The sequence below is a fragment of the Nannospalax galili genome, unplaced genomic scaffold, assembly GCF_000622305.1.
Source record: "Nannospalax galili isolate Female #2095 unplaced genomic scaffold, S.galili_v1.0 scaffold1340, whole genome shotgun sequence".
NCBI lineage: Eukaryota > Metazoa > Chordata > Mammalia > Rodentia > Spalacidae > Nannospalax > Nannospalax galili.
The window spans coordinates 1161576-1181575 of NW_008346293.1; the positions used below are offsets into that span (position 1 = coordinate 1161576).

A 20000-nucleotide genomic window follows, 5' to 3' on the forward strand; every position below is an offset into this window, starting at 1 on the left:
GGGAGAGAGAAAGAAGGAAAGGAAGGAAGGAAGGAAGGAAGGAAGGAAGGAAGGAAGGAAGGAAGGAAGGAAGGAAGGAAGGAAGGAAGATAAACTGAGGCATGAAGTTTAAATAATTTGCTGGAGTCCACAAAGCTCAAAAATGGCACAAAGGAAACTCAAATTTAGTAAACCCTGATTTGACCTACAGTACTGTGCTTTGCCTATGAATGATTTCAGAGACTCCTGGGGCCAGACAATGGCAAAGCATGATAGAAAAGGGAGATCTGATTTCCAGTTTTCAAGCTCTTTCCACAAAACCCTTGTGCAGTTTAAATGTCAATTAGACTATTAAATCCCACACGATAGGCTAATAACTTACCACAAGAAAAAGCAACTAAAAAACATAAAGTACTGTTGAAATCACAACTTCATGTGATATGTTTAAGCTATGATATGCAAATTCTTACAACAGACTCCACCATACACTAATGTATGTGTTTAACAGGTTCACTCAGTAATAATGTAACCACACACCATATTCAACCAAAGGAGATCCTTCACACATATGTGATTAAGATGTGACTTTGAAAAACTATCTTTTCATCCATCCTTAAACAACTTCAACAGTCAGGACCATACACAAGACTGTTAAACACTGAAGAGTTTAATAATAATCAACAGCCAAAATATTCACAGTGTCTTCCAACAGCCTGAAAATACATCAGCCGAGGCAAACATCAGCAACTAGCTCTTGGGCAGCTTTTGGACAATGATTTTCATCTTTTCAGTTACTACCTGGATCCTCTAAGCCTGGACATTTACATTTACAGTTCTCTACCAGTAGAGTATTTCATGATTACCATAACAATTGATATGGTTTTTAAAATGGATGAATGATTCATGAGTCAGGTAGCACACAGCACAGAAGAGGTGCAGAGAGCTCTGCCCCTGTAGTATGATCACAAAAGTGAAGCTGTTAGTTGAGTAGCTACAGCTAGTTTGAATTCTTTGGGTATGGTTTGATGAGATGAGGGGTGGTCCCTGGCTATAGAATCAATCAGTTAAAGTCTGTGATTGGCTGATGTTCAATGCAAAAGTAATTAGTTACAAGCCAAACCTGCTGTTTTGGCATTGTGTAAACATTCTAGGTATAAGAGCAACCCCAGAAACAAGGCCTCTGTTCATTTTGAGAACGTCAGTTCACATGCCATGGCTTTCATTCCTTAATGTGCAGTCTGATCCTCCAAATGGTTTGCTTGGCATAGTTTTAATTTATTCACATTTTCCAGCTTCTTCAAATGGCTTCAGTATTGACAATATAGAAATCTGTAAAATTAGGATGTTGTGAATGTTAATCCTCATTATCAACTTGGCTGGATTTAAAATCACCACAGAAATGCACCTCTATGAGTGGTTTCCAAGAAGATTTAACTGAAGTGGGAAGATCCACCCCAAGTGTGGGCTGCACCATTGCATGGGCTGGAGTCCAGACTGAAAGCAGAAAATGAGATGAGCACAAGCATCCACCTCTCTGTTCTTTCAGACTCTGGTGAACTCCGGCCACCATTCCTTCCCCACCATGATGGATCATATAGTCTTAAACTATGAGCCAAAATAAATGCTCCCTTCCTTCTTCCTTCCCTGCTTCCTTCTCTTACTTCTTTTGAGGTATTTGGTCACAGCAACAAGAAAAGTAAATTACAACGGTAGCATGCTGCCATCGTGAACCTACTTTAGGAGGAAACAAATGCTTCCTTTACCAAGTGACACAAAATTCCCACGCAAGAACAGAGCTAGAACTAAGGGCACCTATGTGAGCTCAAAAACAAAATGCAAAAAGAAGCACATAATTTTTGTAAATTTAAAACACGTGAACCAGGAGTAAATATTGAGATGATTCCATAAATGTGTGTGACAATATAAAAAGGGTTGGAATATCTACTAATTCATACATACTTCTGAGAGTTGATTAACTGTAGCACTTTATTTTAAATGGAAGAGTTTGAGGAAATACTACAAAAATTAATGAATCCATTCTAGGGAGTAGGAGTTGGTTTTATTCTTTATTCTCTACATTGCTTAAATGTCTCAGTATATAATTTACAAAATTTCTTGACTGGAAATGGGATAATGACATAATAAAATTAAACTGAAAATATTATAGGTCAAAATGTTTGCAGCACATTTAATTCACTGAACAAAAGGGCTTAGAAACATCACTGTAGATTCTTAATCATTCCTCCCATGAGCTGACTGGGACTTGCAGCTTACTACTTCTGCTTAACATAGCCATTGTTTAATATAATGCATATTGTGACTTTGTAAAATGCTAAAATTCAAAATTCTGATACAATTGTCAATGAATGGGTACAACATCATAAAATGGAAAAACTGTATATCAAGCCATATTAAATCAGGGGCTTCCTATATAAAAAATGCAAAAACAAAATGAAAAACAACATATAGTATTAAAAACAAAAGCAAAGTGAGGTAATCAAAGACAGACTTGGGGAAGGGAGAATGGGGTACTGACACAGCTCATTTACTGTAGCTAGTAAGTATGTTATCAAACAATTCATTGAGTAAACATGGAACAGTTTCTAATTGCTTTATTTGGATTCTGCTGCATGGCCTGACTAGAGTGCAGCAACCTCAGTCTTTTTCTTTTTGGACTTCTTAATGGCTGACTCAAATCATTCAATGATTGACAATGACAATATGACCGAGAAACAGGAATTGATTGCAACACAGCATCCAAACCCTAGTGATTTTCAAGCTCATCCGACATGCACCAGCATGCTTCCTTTTAATAGTTTGTAACACATTGTCCCAGATTTCTTTTGATAGAACAAACTGGAATTGACAATCTAAGTTCCTTACTTAGTATAGTCCAAAAAACCACAGATTAAGCCTTAAAAAGGTAGTTTGTGGGAGTAGTAAGAGGGGATGGAAAGGAAGGAAGGGGTCTGAATATGATCAAATACATTGTATGAAATTCCTGAGCCAATAAAATTTTAAAAGTCAAAAAGGAAGTTTTTTCCATAAACTAAGCACAGACAGATAAGAAAAGGACAACAAAATGAAACAGCAATTTTCTAACGATATGTACTTACAGTTTCTCACAGCACGTATTAGAAAATTTAGTTCTCTCAAATCCCAGACACAGACTTTTTATATTAATGGGAATAATTTTTATTTTCTAGATTGCTGGAGGCCATCTAAACTTGTTTCCCAAGATAAGATCCTAATTCCTTATACTAATAGTAGCATTTATCAGGTGCCCACGGTATCTGGACATTTCGAATTGCCTCATTAACACTAGTTTTGTTCAGTTCTCACTACTGTCTTGAGATACACTTCTTTGCTCTCCTTTGCTATCCCTAGGTCTTTGCTGTAGAAGTGAAGGGTCAGATAATTTGGCTGAAATCTATGAGAGGTGTGACAAGATTAGTTGACTCAAACACAGCCTGGTGGTCAGTCCTTCAGGGATGTCTTTTCTATACATACAGTCTCAACAACAGAAACTGTACACTTTTTTCCTATGGTCATTTGTTAATTACCCCTTCCCCTGTATCCTCACCATCTCATATAAATTTCTTGTGCGACATCAATTCCTAGTGGTTCAAGCTTCAGGAGCTTTCTCAGGTACCAGAAAGAGCCCCTTGTATAATTTCAGGCAGACTTTTCTTTTGATTAAACAAAAATGTTTCTTCCTGGGATGGGCGAGATGGCTCAGTGGTTAAGAGCACGGGCTTTTCTTGCAGAAGACCTGGGTTCAGCACCCACTTCTAGCCTCCTCGAGTTTGTATACATGTGGTGCACTTACATATATACAGGCAAAACATTCATGTTCATAAAACTAAATAAAAAGAAAATTTTAAATGTTTCTTCCTCTGATTTCACCTACTCAGTCTAGTTTTACCTCCTTAATTACACAAAACAGATTCTTGTTTCCACAGGACGGCTGAACCCACTGAAGGTAGTTAGCATGGATCTCTAGGACCTCCTCCAATGAAGAGGCCACTCCTGCTCTCAGCCCTCAGTCAGTTTTCTTAGGTTTAGCATTTCCCTGCCAACAGGTCAGAGAAAACTGCCTCGTCTTCAGCTCTGTGTCCCCAGTGCACACAATGGCACCAGGCACAGGGCAAAAGGGATAAAAGCTCAAACACTACTTACTGGGTAAAGGACTGAGAAAAAGAGTTTCCTATATACACACTAATTAACAATTATTTAGGTGTCTAAGCATTAGTGGTAAACTTGACCCATTTCATTCTCTACTCTCCTTTACGAAGGTGTCCGTAACACCCATTTTGTTTGTTGTATGTCGTTTTGTTCCCCATTTTCTCTTCCAGAAAATGGCACTTACAAACAAGCTGTTTCATTTTGCTTTGACAGTCTTAAAAAGTAACAGTCTGGCTAGCAAGAAAATTAACAAGACTTCTTTATCTTTGGACTTCTGTTTGTTACTTGTTTAAAACGAAATGGTGAAGCCTCTTTCTCTTTTCTTACCCATGAAAGAAGAAAAGTAAGTTTCTATAGTTTTTCTGTCTACTTTAAGATGGTTTTCGGGCATAATAAAGAAATATACATACTAAGATGGCACATGCATCTATCCCCAGCACTCAGGAGGGCAGAGACAGTCTGGTCTACATAGCAATTTCCAGGCTAGCCAGGGCTACACAGTGAAACCCTATCTAGAACTATATATCTGCATCTATCTATGGAAAGAGGTGCATATGCTAAAATATTTTTTACTGTGTATATAGTATATATAATACATTATAATATATTCTATAAGCATATAATATACATATATAATACATTATATAATATGTATATTATATATAGATCCTAAGATAAATCAAGGAACAAGTATAGATACACATTTGAAAATACTTATGTCTGGGGTTAGAGAGATGGTTCAGTGATTAAGAGTGCTTGCTGCTCTTCTGAAGGACATGAGTTCAATTCTCAACACCCACTATAGGTGGCTCACAATTGCTTTTAACTCCAGCTCCAGTAAAACCCTCTTCTGGCCTCCATGGGCACCTGCATAAATGTGGCATGCACACACACCACACACACACACACACACACACACACATACACACACACATACACCAATACAAATAAATCTTTAAAACAAAAAGCATGCCTATGTCTGTTTAGCAGAACCATTAGAGCTTTTTTGTAGATTCGGACATTCCCAGACATGTTTTCTGAGATAACAGGCTACATCTGTCAGGGATGTAACTTTCAGAATGCATAAAGTCCCAGGAGGGAGGACACATACATAACATATGGTGTCTGTTGACCAAACCCTATGACTAAGGCCTGCCTAAGAAAAAGCTTGGGTCAGACAAGAAGAAAACTCTGTAGTCTTGATATATTTAAAGATACGAAGTAGCTGGGGGTGGTGGCACATGTCTTTTATCCCAGCACTCAGGAGGCAGAGGCAGGTGGATCTCTGCGAGTTTGAGGCTAGCCTGGACTACAGAGCAAGTTCCAGGCCAGGTGGGGCTACAGGGAGATCGTCTCAAAAAGACCAAAATAATAAATAAGTAAATAAATAAATAAATAAATAGATGATAGATGGATAGATAGATGATAGATAGGTGATTGATAGACAGATGATAGGTAGATAGATAGATGATAGATAGATTGATAGATAGATAGATAGATAGATAGATAGATAGATATAAATAGATAGTTGAAGATAGATGATAAGTAGATGATACATAGATGATAGAGATAGATAGATAGATAGATAGATAGATAGATAGATGATAAATATAAAAGATTTGAAGTATCAAGCTCAACCGAGAACAATGACCACTGAATTAAGGTGAGGAAGGAGGGATGAATGGACAGCATGGTACAATTTAAGCCTACAAATGGAAGAGGGAGAAAATGGGGAGTCCAGTCAACTGAGTGACTGCTAGCAGAAGGACATGACACGCAGGGTGCACGTCCTCAGAGGGAAGAGCAGTGGCCAAGAATCAATGCTTTGCTCAGAGATATAGATATGACCAGAAAAATGGGGAAGATCAGGGCCCATTGCTTACCCTCTCCCAGGAGCACTCTGGGGCTCAGAGTTCAGCAATTGTGCCAATAGGACCCCAGTCCAAAAGTGCTATTATGTCACTCGTGGTGCAAATTGATCGTGATAATATAGGCTGGTATTACTTGAGATGTTTCACATAAATTAAAACTTTCTTATCCTTTTAAAAAATTTTCTTTGTTGTTAGTGTGTGTGCCATGGCACATGCGTGGTGGTCAGAGAAGAACTCTCGGGAGTCAGTTCTCTCCTTCCATTTCCAGGGATTGACCATAAGGCTTATGCAGCAAGTGCTTTCACACGCTAAGTCATTCACCTAGCCCTAAAACTTGCTTATATGATCCTTATTTTTTGATGATCATAAATTGCCCGTTCACATTTTCTCTCAGTCCCAGGCATTTAAAGAGGAAAGTTCCTCTGGAACTTTTCTTCAAACCTTATTACTGCATCACTCCATGGCAATTATCTATTGTATTTTTATTCAAGACTAAAAAACTGGAATGGTTTCATTTTTACTACTGAAGATACATTTCACATGTAAACTATTCAAAGATTTCACATGTAAACTATTCAAAATAACTTCTGTATTATGTCCTGACACATGTAAGAATTATAAGAATGTCTACTTAAAATCCCCACTCCCTTGAATATTATACCTCAAAGCTAAGTTGGCCTTTTGGTTAAAAAAATGGTGATTTCCAGATTATTGGTTGATTTTTTTTCTGCAGTGCTATCTTTATTTTTAGCTAAAATGTATATTATGATGATAGTATTCCACATCATACTATAATATAACACACACTCATTCTAAACAGTTTCCAAGGTGATCTGTGTCTGCAGAGGGCATGATACCCACTTATCCTTAATGCTTATGTTTTACTAAGCCTTCAAACAATCATGTATTTGAAATATGAGTCAGAACTTAACTGATTCATTAATTATTTTCTTCCAAATAATCCATAAAAATCTTAAATTCATTGTTATTGTCAATGCTGCTTCTCCTTTTCCCCTTACATGTAAGAAAGTTTTTAATATCACAATGAAGTTGATCAATTTTCAGTTATGGTCTCTTTCTTTGATACTGTGCTATGCAAGATCATGAAAGCATTCACCACTCTGTTTTCCTCCAGTTATGTATCATCATTTTTCTTTTTTATTAATATGCTTATTTGTATATTAAAATTCACATCTTTTATCTTTTAACCAATCATTGTTATGGTTGTTGAATACTCAAGACTTTCTCTGCCAACAAGCAATGTCTCTATTACACATTACTTTGATATACTTTGGTTTCCTCAGGATTCTATTTTTTTGTTTGTTTCCATATCACATTTTTTATTAATTTTTTGTGTGTATTTCATACACAATATCCCAAACAATCTTCTTCATCTTTATACCCACATCCCAAACAGCACCCTCCCATAGCCTCCCCTCCACCACTGGTGTCCATATATTCTGTCATCCCTGTTACTGTCCACTGTGTTGTCAGTGCCCCCAGCTGTTCCCCAGTGCAAATCCATCCTCTGAGTCTAGTCAGCCTATCTAGAGTCCCTTATTTTAGGAAGATCAGCTCTTCCTCATCCAGCAGCAATCAGTTGCCACCATTCCTTTAAATAAATTGGGGTCTGCTGTTCATTTTCCTAGTTCTATGCTGTGTTACTGTCTGGGCCACCCCAGCCAACAACTCAAAGGAAGGCATCTCCTGTCTGGCATTGTTTCTTGTTATGTAGACTTTAGCTATATACAGGAACTCTTAAAGAAATATACTGATCCACTTTAATCTTTGGTTATACTTTCCTTTTGGGTATTCAAGATCATATAGTTGGCACAAATAAAAAATTTATTTTTACTCTTAACGTCGTTTGAGGATCTGTTCCTCAGGGGTCACACAAGCTTGGAGGGAGCCCCTGGTTCCTTTCTTTTACCAGTTCCATCTATGTGAAGATAAGTCAAAGGTCCTGCTTGACCATGGCTGGCTTTACTTGGAAGCATGGAGGAAATGTTTCCTCTGGGTTGACTCTCCTCTTTGTAGACTGGACACTAGTTCAAGTCCATCTGGTGGGGTCTCCATAGCCTCCCTGAACAAGAGGACAGATGACTCACCATAGTTCCAGGACAATTTGAGAGATGCTCCCTAGTCCCCTGGAACTCAGTTGACCTTGTAGGGAAAGGGGCAAAAACTGTCCTTTAAGTCCCTCTGATAAGATTAGTATAGGCCTCAAACTATGGCTATTATACATTCAAGGCTACTTCCACCAGTCTGGTACTTTTAATTACCATGAGTTATGTAGATAAAGCTTGGGCAAAAACCAAATGATCTCAGATAAACCTTGACTAGACATATATTATGTTCCTTGAACTAGTTGTGTGTATAATTTGTCAGTAGATTGTTGGACTAATATGGTCGCTCTGGTTTTTCAAAACTAGCTAGACTTTATTTATCTCTCTCACTGTCTAACCCTTCCCCCATGGTTTCCGCATTTAAAGTGCCCCCATTTTCCCCATTTCTCCCTTAATAATACTCTTCTCTTATGGTCACAACTCTCTTGAGCTCCTTCTTTCCCTTTATCCCCAAGGTTCCTTGCATAACCTTCCATCTCCTCCCCTTTAAATAGCCCCATTTTTATCCATATCTCCCTTAGTAACACCTGTTTCCTACTGTTCCCTCCCAAGTTGTTTCTTTTCCTTTACCTCCCTGGCTCCTTTTCATTATCCTGGTTTAGCTCACTTAGAAGGATTTGGTGCTAGGATCCACATATGAGGGAGAACACATGTCATTGGTTTTTCTGAACCTGTGTTACTTCACTTAGTATAACAGTTTCTAGTTCCATCCATTTACCTGCAAACTTCATGATTTCATCTTTCTTTATGGATGAATAAAACTCCATCGTATAAATGAACCACATTTTCATTATCCACTCATCAGTTGAGGGACACTTAAATTGTTTCCATCTCTTAGCTACTGTGAAAAGAGCAGCAAAATTCATAGATGTACAAGTATTTCTGCAATAGCGTGAGTTCTTTGGGTATATGCCAAGGAGTGGTATAACTGGGTCAAATGGTAGGTTCATTTTTAGTTTTTTAAGGGTTCTCCACACTGCTTTCCATAGGGGTTGTACAAGTTTGCAACCCCACCAGCAATGGATGAGCAGTCCCCTTTCCTCGCATCCTCTCCAACATTTGGTATCATTTGTTCTCTTGCTCTTAGCCAGTCTGATTGGGGTGATACCTTAGGGTGGTTTTACTTTGCATTTCGCTAATTACTAATGATGTTGAACACTTTTTGAGATGTTTCTTAGCCCGTACAAGTTTGCAACCCCACCAGCAATGGATGAGCAGTCCCCTTTCCTCACATCCTCTCCAACATTTGGTATCATTTGTTCTCTTGCTCTTGGCCAGTCTGACTGGAGTAAGATAAAATCTTAAAGTGGTTTTAATTTGCATTTCCCTAATTACTAGTGATGTTGAACACCTTTTAAGATGCTTCTTAGCCACCTTTATTTCTTCTTTTGAGAACTTTCTGTTCAGCTCCTTAGACCATCTTTTAATTCTAATTGGGTTACTCCCTTTCTTGATTTTTTGTTTTTGAGTTCTTCATTTATTCTGGATGTTAAACCTCTGTCAAATGTGCCACTGTTTAATGTTTTCCCACTCTGTGGGTTTTCTCTTCACTTCTTTGGTTGCTTCTTTTGATGTACAGATGCTTTTTAGTTTAATGAGGTCCCATTTGTTTATTCTTGACCTTATTTCCTGAGCAATTGATGTGTGGCTTAGAAAATCCTTTCCTATACCTATATCTTGCAGATTATTGTCAATGTTTTCTTCTAACAGTTTCAGAGTTTCAGGCTTCACACAGAGGTCTTTGATCCATTTAGAATTGACTTTTGTGCAAGGTGAAAGATAGGGGTTTAGTTTCATTCTTCTACAGGTAGAGATCCAGTTTTGCCAGCACCATTTGCTGAGCATGCTGTCTTTCCTCCAGTGAATGTTCTTGGCCCCTTTGTCAAATATCAGGTGGCTGAAATTGCATGTATTCATACTAGGTTCTTCAATTTTGTTCCATTGATTTATGGGTCTATTTTTGGGCCAGCATGATATTGTTTTTATGACTGTAGCTCTGTAATGTAGTTTAAAATTTGGTATACTAATCCCCCAGCATTGCTCTTAGTGTTCATGGTTGCTTTGGCTGTCCAAGGTCTTTTGTGTTTCCATATGAATCTTAGGATATTTTTTTCTCCAATTCTGTGAAGAATGTCATGGGGATTTTGATTGCCATTGCATTGAATCTATATATGACTCTTGGTAGGATGGTCATTTTCACAATATTAATTCTTCCAATCCATGAGCATGGGAGGTCCTTCCATATTCTGGTGCTTTCCTCAATCTCTTTCTTTAAAGACTTAAAATTTTCATTATAGAGGTCTTTAATGTTTGGTCATGTTTATTCTGAGATTTTTTTTTGAGGCTACAGTGAAAGGGAGGGTTTCCATATACTCTTTCTCTGATTGCTTGTTATTGGTATATAGCAAGGCTACAGATTTTTGTAGATTTTGTAACCTGCCACATTACTGAAAGTGGTAATCATTTCTGGGATTCTGGTATGATTTTTGGCATCTCGTAGATATTATATCATCCACAAAAGGGATAACTTGATCTCTTCTTTTCCAATTATTAGTCCTTTAATTTCCTTCTCTTGTCTTATTGCTCTTGCAAGAGTTTCAAGCACTATATTGAAAAGGAGTGGAGATAGTGGACAGCCTTGTCTGGTTCCTAATTTTAATGGGAATGCTTCCAGTTTTTCTCCATTTAAAATGATGTTGGCTGTGGGTTTGTTGTATATGGCTTTAATTATGTTGAGGTATGTTCCCCCAAGTCCAGTTCCTTCTACGACTTTGAACATAAATGCATGTTGAATTTCATCAAAGACCTTCTCAACATCTATTAAGATGACCATTTCATTTTTGTCTTTGAATTCATTTATATGATTATGACATTTATTGACTTACATATATTGACATCCCTCAATCTCTGGAATAAAGCTGACTTGATCATGGTGGTTGATCTTTTTTGATGTGTGTCTGTATGGGGTTTGCAAGTATTTCGTTGAGAACTTTTGCATTTGTGTTCATTAAAGATATGGGTCTATAGATTGTTTTTGGTTGTATCTTTATCTGGCTTTGGTATTAGAGTGATGCTGGCTTCATAGAAAGAATTTGGAAGTTCTCTCTCCATTTCTATCTTTTTGAATAAATTAAGTAGAATTGGATGTAGATCTTTAAATGTCTGGTAGAATTATGCTGTAAATCCATCTGGTCCTGGGTTTTTATAGTGGGGAGGTTTTGTGTTACTGTTTCAATTTCCTTATGGGTTATGGATCTGTTTAGGCTGTTGATCTCTTCTTCATTTAGTTTTGGTGATTTCCATGCTTTTAGATACCCATCCATTTCTCCATTTCTTTTTTTTTTTTTTTTTTTTTTTTTTTTTTTTTTTTTTTTTTCTCCCTGTAGCCCCAGCTGTCCTGGAACTCTATGTAGACCAGGCTGGCTTGAACTCATAGAAATCTGCCTGCCTCTGCCTCCCGAGTGCTGGGATTAAAGGTGTGTGCCACCCCGCTCAGCCCCCATCCATTTCTTTAAGGTTTTCAAATTTAGTAGATTACAGGTTTTTAAAGTACTCCCTTATAATGTTCTGGATCTTTTGGTATTTGTTGTAATGTTTCCCCTTTCATCTCTGATTTTATTGATTTGGAGGTACTCTTTCTTTCTTTTGGTTAACTGAACTAAGGATCTGTCAATCTTGTTTATCTTGTCAAAGATCCAGCTCTTAGATTCATTGATTCTTTATATTGTTTTCTTTGTTTCTATTTCATTAATTTCTGCTCTGATTTTTGTTATTTCTTCTTGTCTGCTGGGTCTGAGTTTCATTTGTTGTTGATTTTCAAGTGTCTTGAGTTGCAATATTAAGTCATTTGTTTGTGTTCTTTCTGATATTTTAATGTAGACACTTAGAGCTATAAACTTCCCTCTAAGGATTGCTTTCAATGTGTCCCACAGGTTTTATTGTGTTGTATTTTCCTTTTCATTTAGTTCCAGAAATACTTTTATTTCTTTCTTAATTTCCCCTTTGACCCATTCCTCATTCAGGAGTGTGTTGTTTATTCTCCATGTGTTCATGTAGTTACTAGGGTTTCTTCTGGTGTTGATTTTAAGCTTTATTGCATTGTGGTCTGATAGAATGCCTTTTGTATTTGTATTTGTTGGAGCTTGTTTTGTGCCCCAGTATGTGGTCAGTTTTGGAGAATGTTCCATGGTTTGCTGAGTAGAAAGTATATTCTTTGATGCTTGTGTGGAACATTCGGTAGATGTCTTTTAGTCCCATTGATGTATGGTATTGTTTAATTCAGATGTTTCTCTGTTGATTCTCTGTCCTGTTGACATATATAATGGAGACAATGGGGTATTAAAGTCCCCCACTGTTAATGATTTGTGGTTAATCTGTGTCTTAGAGTCCTGTAGTATTGTTTTTATGAAGTTGGGTACACCAGAGTTTAGTGAATATATGTTCATGATTGTAATATCTTCTTGGTCACTTGTGCCTTTGATCAGAATGAAGTGGCTCTCTTAATACTTCTGATTAGTTTTAGTTTGAAGTCTATTTTGTCAGATATTAGAATTGCAACTCCTGCTTTTTTTCTTAGTACCATTTGCTTGGAATATATTTTTCTGTCCTTTCACCTTAAGGTAGTGTCAGTCCTTGAAAGTGAGATGGGTTTCTTGCAGACAACAAAAAGATGCATTTTGTTTCTTAATGCATTCAACTAGTCTGTGTCTTTTAACTGGGGAGTTCAGTCCATTGATACTTAAAGTTACTAATGAAAGATGTGTATTGATTCCTGTCATTTTGATTTCTGTTCACACTCTTGATGTAACTGTGTGTTTCCAGTTATACCTTCATTAAGTTTCTTTCTGTTATCCTTTGGGTATAGTTGTTCCTTTCTTTAGGTCTTTGTATTGCTTCAAGTACTCTCTGAAGGGCTGGTTTTGTGGACACGAATTCTTTCAGCCTATTTATGTTGCAGAAGATTTTCCTTCCCCTTCAACTATAATAGACATTTTTTCTGGGTAAAGTATTCTGGGATGGGGGCAGGAAAATTGGCTCAGCAGTTAAGAATACCGACTGTTCTTGCAGAAGACCCGGGTTTGAATCTCAGCACCCACATGGCAGCTAACGGGTTTTCCTTTACATGTGACTTGTTTTTCTTTTGCAGTTTTCAATATTCTCTCTTTGTTCTGTACATTTAGTGTTTTTACTATGATGTGCCATAGGGAGTTTCTTTTTTGTTCCTGTCTATTTGGTGTTATATGTGCCTCTCATATTTGTATGGGCATGTCTTTCTTTAGTTTTGGGACCATTGAGGATCTGGTCCATACCATTATCCTGAGATTCTTCCCCTTCCTCTATGGCTATGATGCATATGTTTGGTCTTTTTATGGTGTCACACAATTCCTGAACATTCCATTCTTGTGTTTTCTTAAATTTTTCATACTCTTTGCTTGAGTGGTCTAATTCATTCACTTTATCTTCTAATCTTGATATTCTGTTTTCCATTTAATTCACCCTATTGATGAGGCTTTCTCCTGTCATTTCTAATAGGCTCATTGAGTGTTTCACTTCCTTCTTCATTTCAGCCTGAGTATTCTTCAATATTTCCAACTCTTTTCTGAATTCATTCAGAAGTTTATCCCTATCTTCTTTTAGTTCTTTGATTTCTTTGTGTGTTCTTTAAACTCACTGAATTCTTTTATTATGTTTATAATTATTCTTTTGAATTCCACATTCTATGTTATCTCTAGGGGGTTCTCATTATACTCCTCTACAGGATTGTTGGTACTTGGAGGGGATATATTATTTGGGTTTCTCATGTTATTATTTTTTCACTGTGACTTTGACATGTAGATTTCTTTTGTAGTTTCTGATTCTTCTGTGAGACTCAAGCTTTCCTTTCTTGAGTTTAGGTCTGTTGTTTTTTGTAAACTTTATGTGCCTTTGTGGTTTACTTGTTGGGCATGAATGCTGGTTGGTCTAGGCTTCACGTTCTCTCTTTTGATTTTTTTATTGGAGGAGCCAGATAGCTTTTGTCCTGATGCTCAGGAGTTCCCACAGAGGCCTAAGTAGGATGAAGATCAGATGCTCTCAGACTTTCTGTTAAGGTCTGGATCCCTCTAGTCAGCAGGCACAGTACAATTTGGGGGGATTGCTATGTAGAGATAGGATTCAGGACTCTCAGGCAGTCAGGGAAAGAGGGTGGTCTCAGGAATCCAGGTTGGGGTGGGACAGCCAGGGATGAAGGCTGGTCTCAGGCATGCAAAGGCAAGGTCAGAGAGGGAACAGGCTTTGAGGGCTCTAAGGGGCTAGACTGAGGAATTGGGTTGGTCTGGGTACAATGGATCAGGAAGCAGTGGCGAGTCTGAGCCAAGACTGTAGTCCAGAGGTCTGGGGTACCAAGAGAAGTAATGGGCCAGTGTTTAACCTAGGAGAGCAGACAGGGTAGGGGAGCTGGGAGGGTGAATGAGCTTGTAGGAGTCAAGGTGCAGTGGGCATGGTAGAACTTGCCCAAGAAAGATTCTGGCCTCAGGAAATTAAGGGTTAGGTTGGCCAGGAATGAAGGCTGATCTCAGATATGCAAAAGCCAGGTAGGGGAGGGAACAAGCTTTGAGGGCTCCAAGGGAATAGACTGTGGAATTGGGTTGGTCTGGGGGATTCTAAAGTTAAGTTACCTTCTATATTAGTTACTTTGTTATTGTTATGATAAAATACCGTAACCAGAAGCAACAGAAGGAAGTAATTTTATTTTACCTTATGGTTCCAGAGGCTGAACCTTCTGGAACCAAGGGTGGGGACAGTGTGGCAACAGGCACATGTGGTAGCAGGAATAGGAAGTTATCTCAACTGCACAGAAGAAGCTAAGAAAGAACTGTAAGAGGTGCTAGACTGCAAGCCCTCAAAGCCCGTTCCTAGTGACATACTTTCTCTAGCAAGACTGCACCTCCTGAAGATTCCATGACTCCCCCTACAGCACCACAATCTGAAGACCCAGTGTTCAAATAGATGAGCTTATAAGGGTGTATTAGTTACCTTTATGTTGCTGTAAAAAAACTCGTGCTTTGATGAAGAATGCAGCTAGCTGTGAGAATTCATGTAAATTGTAAAACCAACTTAGGGAAAAAGGGGTTATTGGGCTTACATGTCCAATCACCGTTCATCCTTGAGGAAAGCAGGGAAGGAACTCAAGGCAAGAACCTGGATGGAGGAACTGAAGCAGAGACCATGAAGGAATGCCACTTACTGGCTTGCTGCTCTGGGCTGTTCTCAGTCTGCCTTCTTATATAACTCAGGACCACCTGCCCAGGGGTGGCATCACCCATTGTTGGCTGAGCCCTCCCACATCACTCACCAATCAAGAAAACGCCTCACAGACATGCCAACAAGCCAATCGGATAGAAGAAACTCCTCAACCGAAGCTCCCTCTACCTGGGGTATCAAGATGACAACCAAAGCCAACCATGATGGGGGACATTTCTCATTCAAACCACAATAGCTCCTTTAAGTTTCTATTAAGTAGCACACTTTCTTAATTATAGCTTTTTCATATGTTCTAATACTCAGAAATGGCAAGTTCGTAAGTTATCCCTTTTGTTTCAAAATTTTGTTTTGCTCAGGCAATTCATTCTTCCATTTTTCAAGCTTTACTTCAAAATCTCTTTGAGGTTATAAATAAAGTTACATTAAATTCACAAATTAATTTTGGGAGGATAACAACATTTATTATTCTCGTCCAGGAACTCAGTCAACACTGTGCGTTGTTAATCTTGCTTTGCATGACTCATTGTACTGTTATTCTCTTCATTTGATTTTTATACATTTCCTGTACAGTTATACATGGACAGTTCATGTCTATTATGCATGAGATTATTTCTCATCATGTTTTCTAGTGTGGGAAAATGAACTGATGTATACACATCTTTCAAAAGCCTAAAAAACTGTGGCCTTTTATTCTGATACTATTTATTTGGTTATCCTTTTCCTAGTAACTATAACTTTTGAGTGGCAAAAACTTTTGAGTGGCTAAAACCTCATAGGTCAAGGATGCATAATTATTCAGTTTTGTTACTTATTATCTGTGTGGCCTTAGCCAAGTTATTTAGCTTCTCTGGGACTCAGTTTTCATTTTTGTTTTGGTTTTGGTTTTGGTTTTTTTTTTTTTTTTTTGTCTTTTTTTGAGACAGGGTCTCCTTGTAGCCCCAGCTTCCCTGGAGCTCACTATGTAGACCAGGCTGGCCTCAAACTCACAAAGATCCGCCTGCCTTTGCCTCCCAAATGCTGGGATTAAAGGTGTGTGGGGACTCAGTTTTTAAATTTCTAAAATGAAAATGGTAGTGAATAATGCCTGCTAGAATTGCGTGAGATTAAAAGAATGAATAATTAAAAAGAATTTAGACAAGTTCTCAACTCACATAATAATTACTCAGAAAATATTTCTTTTTCTCATTATTTTATTCACCAGAATTTATAGAGTGAAGTAGATAATCAAATCTGTCATACAGTCAGCCTTTAGAGTTTTCCTGTTTTTGTGGATCACTTTCTTATATTCTAATTTACTTTTTGCTATTCATAAATTGCCAAGTGATTTTTGCAATTGTATTTTTATATAAAATGGCTGTATTTTATCAAATGCCACTGGAAATCCATTAGGAAGCAAAATATGGGGATATTATTCTTTGGTTTATGTCTATAAAAGTATTTCAATATATTTTCCAATATTTTAACCACCATCACATTCCTACACTAAATATAATCACTATATTATTTATTGCTGATTCCTTTAGCAAATATTTTTATTTGGGGCTTTGTGGAATTTAATATTATGCTAGTGAATGAACCTGTAAGATGTGTTATCTCTGGCACAGAGTCCACTGAGTATAGAGATAATGTATTTTCAGGGCTGGAGAGATGGCTCAGCAGTTAAGAGCACCGACTGCTCTCACTGAGGACCTGGGTTCAATTCTCAGCACCCGCATGGTGGCTAACAACCATCTGTAACTCCAGTCCCAGGGGAATCCGATGACCTCTTCTGACCTCCACGAGCATTGCACGACACAGGTGCACTTACACACATGCAGACCATACACTCATACACATAAAATAAGAATAATAAATGAAATATTTTTAAAAAGCATGTGTATTTTCAACAATTGATTATAAATGTCTGATGAAAATGAGATTCTGTGCTCTTTTAAAGTTAGTGTTTTAGCTTCTGCTTCCAAGCTGGTCAAGGACATGGCTTTCACATCAGACAGAAATAGACTCTGATCCAACTTCACCACCCACTGGCTAAATATGTGCATTTGGCCTGCCACACTTCATCAAAGAACATGCCTTATTTACGTCCTCCCAGAGCTGTCATGAGAATTAAGCCAGATTCTGTTTATAAATCCTGAGCACTCAGCCCACCATACTGACCCAGTAATTATCTTATGTGTCAGTTTTAATTTTCCTTGAGTGTGAAATGAGTTATTTCCCTAGCATAGAGATTAGATTGACTCCTGTAGAAATACATTTTTTAAAAGTTATTTTACTAAAATCACTTCCTTATAAAAGCTAAATTTCAATTAAGATGATATTCTTAGTCATAGGGACAAATTTAAAAGTTGACATTAAAAGAAAAATGTTCTGGTAAGATATGGAACCCATTACCAGTGTCTAAATGAAAATGCAGTAGGTGAAAACAAAGGTTGCACATGGTCTCCAGAAACCAGGCAAAGAGCCTAAAGCTCATGAAGTGCCTTCCTGCACCCTTGGAGCTCTGTTCTGGGAGAGACCTGAGAGTGGGAGGAGAGCTGTGGTGCCTCTGCCCAACCTGAAGCCTATTCCTTATTCTCACCCATCATCTCATCTGTAATGGAAGAGCAAATCGCTCACTCTGGGTGGCAGAACACAGAACTGAGGAACAGAGTGGCCTGAAAGAAAATTCCAGTAACCTGAAAAAACTTCTGTGAAACATAATTAAGAATGCAACACGAAGGTGGCCTTAGTTTTCAAAGTATATGTCAAATACGTGTCCTAAATATACACATACATGTATCAAGATACATATACATATATGAGCATGTGCAACCTAAAGATATTTTTCATATTCCTCAAAGAAAGTATTAATATGAGATTTATGTTCCACTAATCAAGAATATTTATTTAATGACCAAGCCAGTTGGTATAACAAGATGGATGGGAGAGATTTCACAGCATCCCACATCAAGATGAAGAGTTATAGGCAATCAATGCATGCTGAGGGAGGGAGATAGAATCAGTTTTCTCCAGGGACTTTTAGCTCCCTAACCTCAAGTGGGCAGCCCTAAACAGGGGTATACATGAACACCACTAAATGGACTTAGTGCATTAAGTACATGTATACTTATAAATGTACATGCCATAATAATTAATCAGAAATGACAAAAAATTGAGAGGGAGTGAGGGAGACATGGGAGGCGTTGGAGGGGGACAAAGAAAGATGGAAATAATACAAAAACAATACATGCGTGATAGTGACAAAAATAAAAATTGAGGAATACTTGCTTGAAGTTATATACAGCATCCCAGTAACTTAAATAGACACAGCTAAGAACAGAAATATCAAACATGCTGTTTCCCTACTGATCTCAGGCCCCCAGCAGACACAGGTAGAAATGTGAAGTTCAAGTTTTTCTTGTCTTATTTGCTATTAATTCACTATTAGCAGCTGTTGACTGCACTATATTGATTACCTTTCTAAATGAAGCATCTCGCCCTACCTTTTCCTTGCTATTCTCTGGCTTTATAGCAACAAAGATGTTTCCAGGGACACCCTCAATCCTAGGATCAATGGGGCAAAATAATGTACTTACCTGTATCTTTTCTCCCTTAGTATGACTTTGATGACTTTATAGTTTCTTTCCTCCCCAGATTTCTCTTGATTGAGTGGTTTTCAGAATATCATGACCCCTGAAGGATTAAAAAGTAGGGGGATAAAATTTATAAAGATGAATGTCTCTAGTTTATTGTTCCTTCTAGAAATGAACAAGTAGTTTCTTGAGCAAAAACAGCTCATTTATAACAACGAAATGCCCCATATTTTTTACTTTTTCTCTAAATAGAATATAATAGAAAATTTTCTATAGTAGTAGAAAATTATAGAAATAAAGTAGCCAGAGACATTCTTACTAAGTAGCTAAAGAGACAATATAGCAAGATGCACATTATTCTTCACATTTTCAAATTTCCTTTGCAAATTGATTCTCTAGGTGAGTGTCAACCTTTCTAAAATGTGATTGAACAGATGATATATCCACTGCTGCAACTGTCTTTGAATTCCAGTGCCAAGGAGCAAGGCCATTGTTTTCCTCAGTCACATTACACAATATGGTAGCTAACAACTGTCCTTAACTCCAGTTCCAGGGGATCTGATGCCCTCTTCTGACCTCTGTAGGCATTTCATGACATGGATGCACTTACATGTATGCAGGCAACAAACTCATACACATAAAATAAAAATAATTTTGAAAAAAAGAAATGGGGCCTGGAGAGATGGCTCAGCAGTTAAGAACATTGGTTGTTCTTGCAGAAGAGCTGGGTTTGAATCCCAGCACCCACATGGCCACTAACAACTGTGCATAACTCCAGTTCCAGGGGTTCCTGCGGCCTCTTCTGTCCTCCACAGGCATTGCATGACACGGGTGCACTTATTGACATGCAGGCAATCCACTCATACAAATTAAAAAAAAAAAAAGAAAAAGAAAAGAAATAGGGTCTAGAGAGAGAGCTCAGTAATTAAGAGCACTGGTTGCTCTTGCCTAGAACACAGGCCTGGTTCCCAGCACCTATATGGTGTCTAACAGCATCCATCACTACAGTTCCAGAGGATTTGATG

At 37.8% G+C, this 20000-nt stretch overlaps 1 protein-coding gene across 6 annotated transcripts in view; it reads right to left on the reverse strand.

Moving 5' to 3' along the window:
* Positions 1–20000, reverse strand: part of Pkib (cAMP-dependent protein kinase inhibitor beta) — a 120313-nt gene that overhangs the window by 75373 nt on the left and 24940 nt on the right. For 4 of the 6 annotated variants that reach the window (XM_029568131.1, XM_029568130.1, XM_017800521.2 and 1 more), the window contains exon 2: positions 18979–19075. The exons of the other annotated variants lie outside the window; for them this stretch is intronic. The gene's annotated coding sequence lies outside the window, so the exon portion shown is untranslated. The remainder of the gene's footprint in view (positions 1–18978; positions 19076–20000) is intronic. 6 annotated transcript variants of the gene reach the window in all.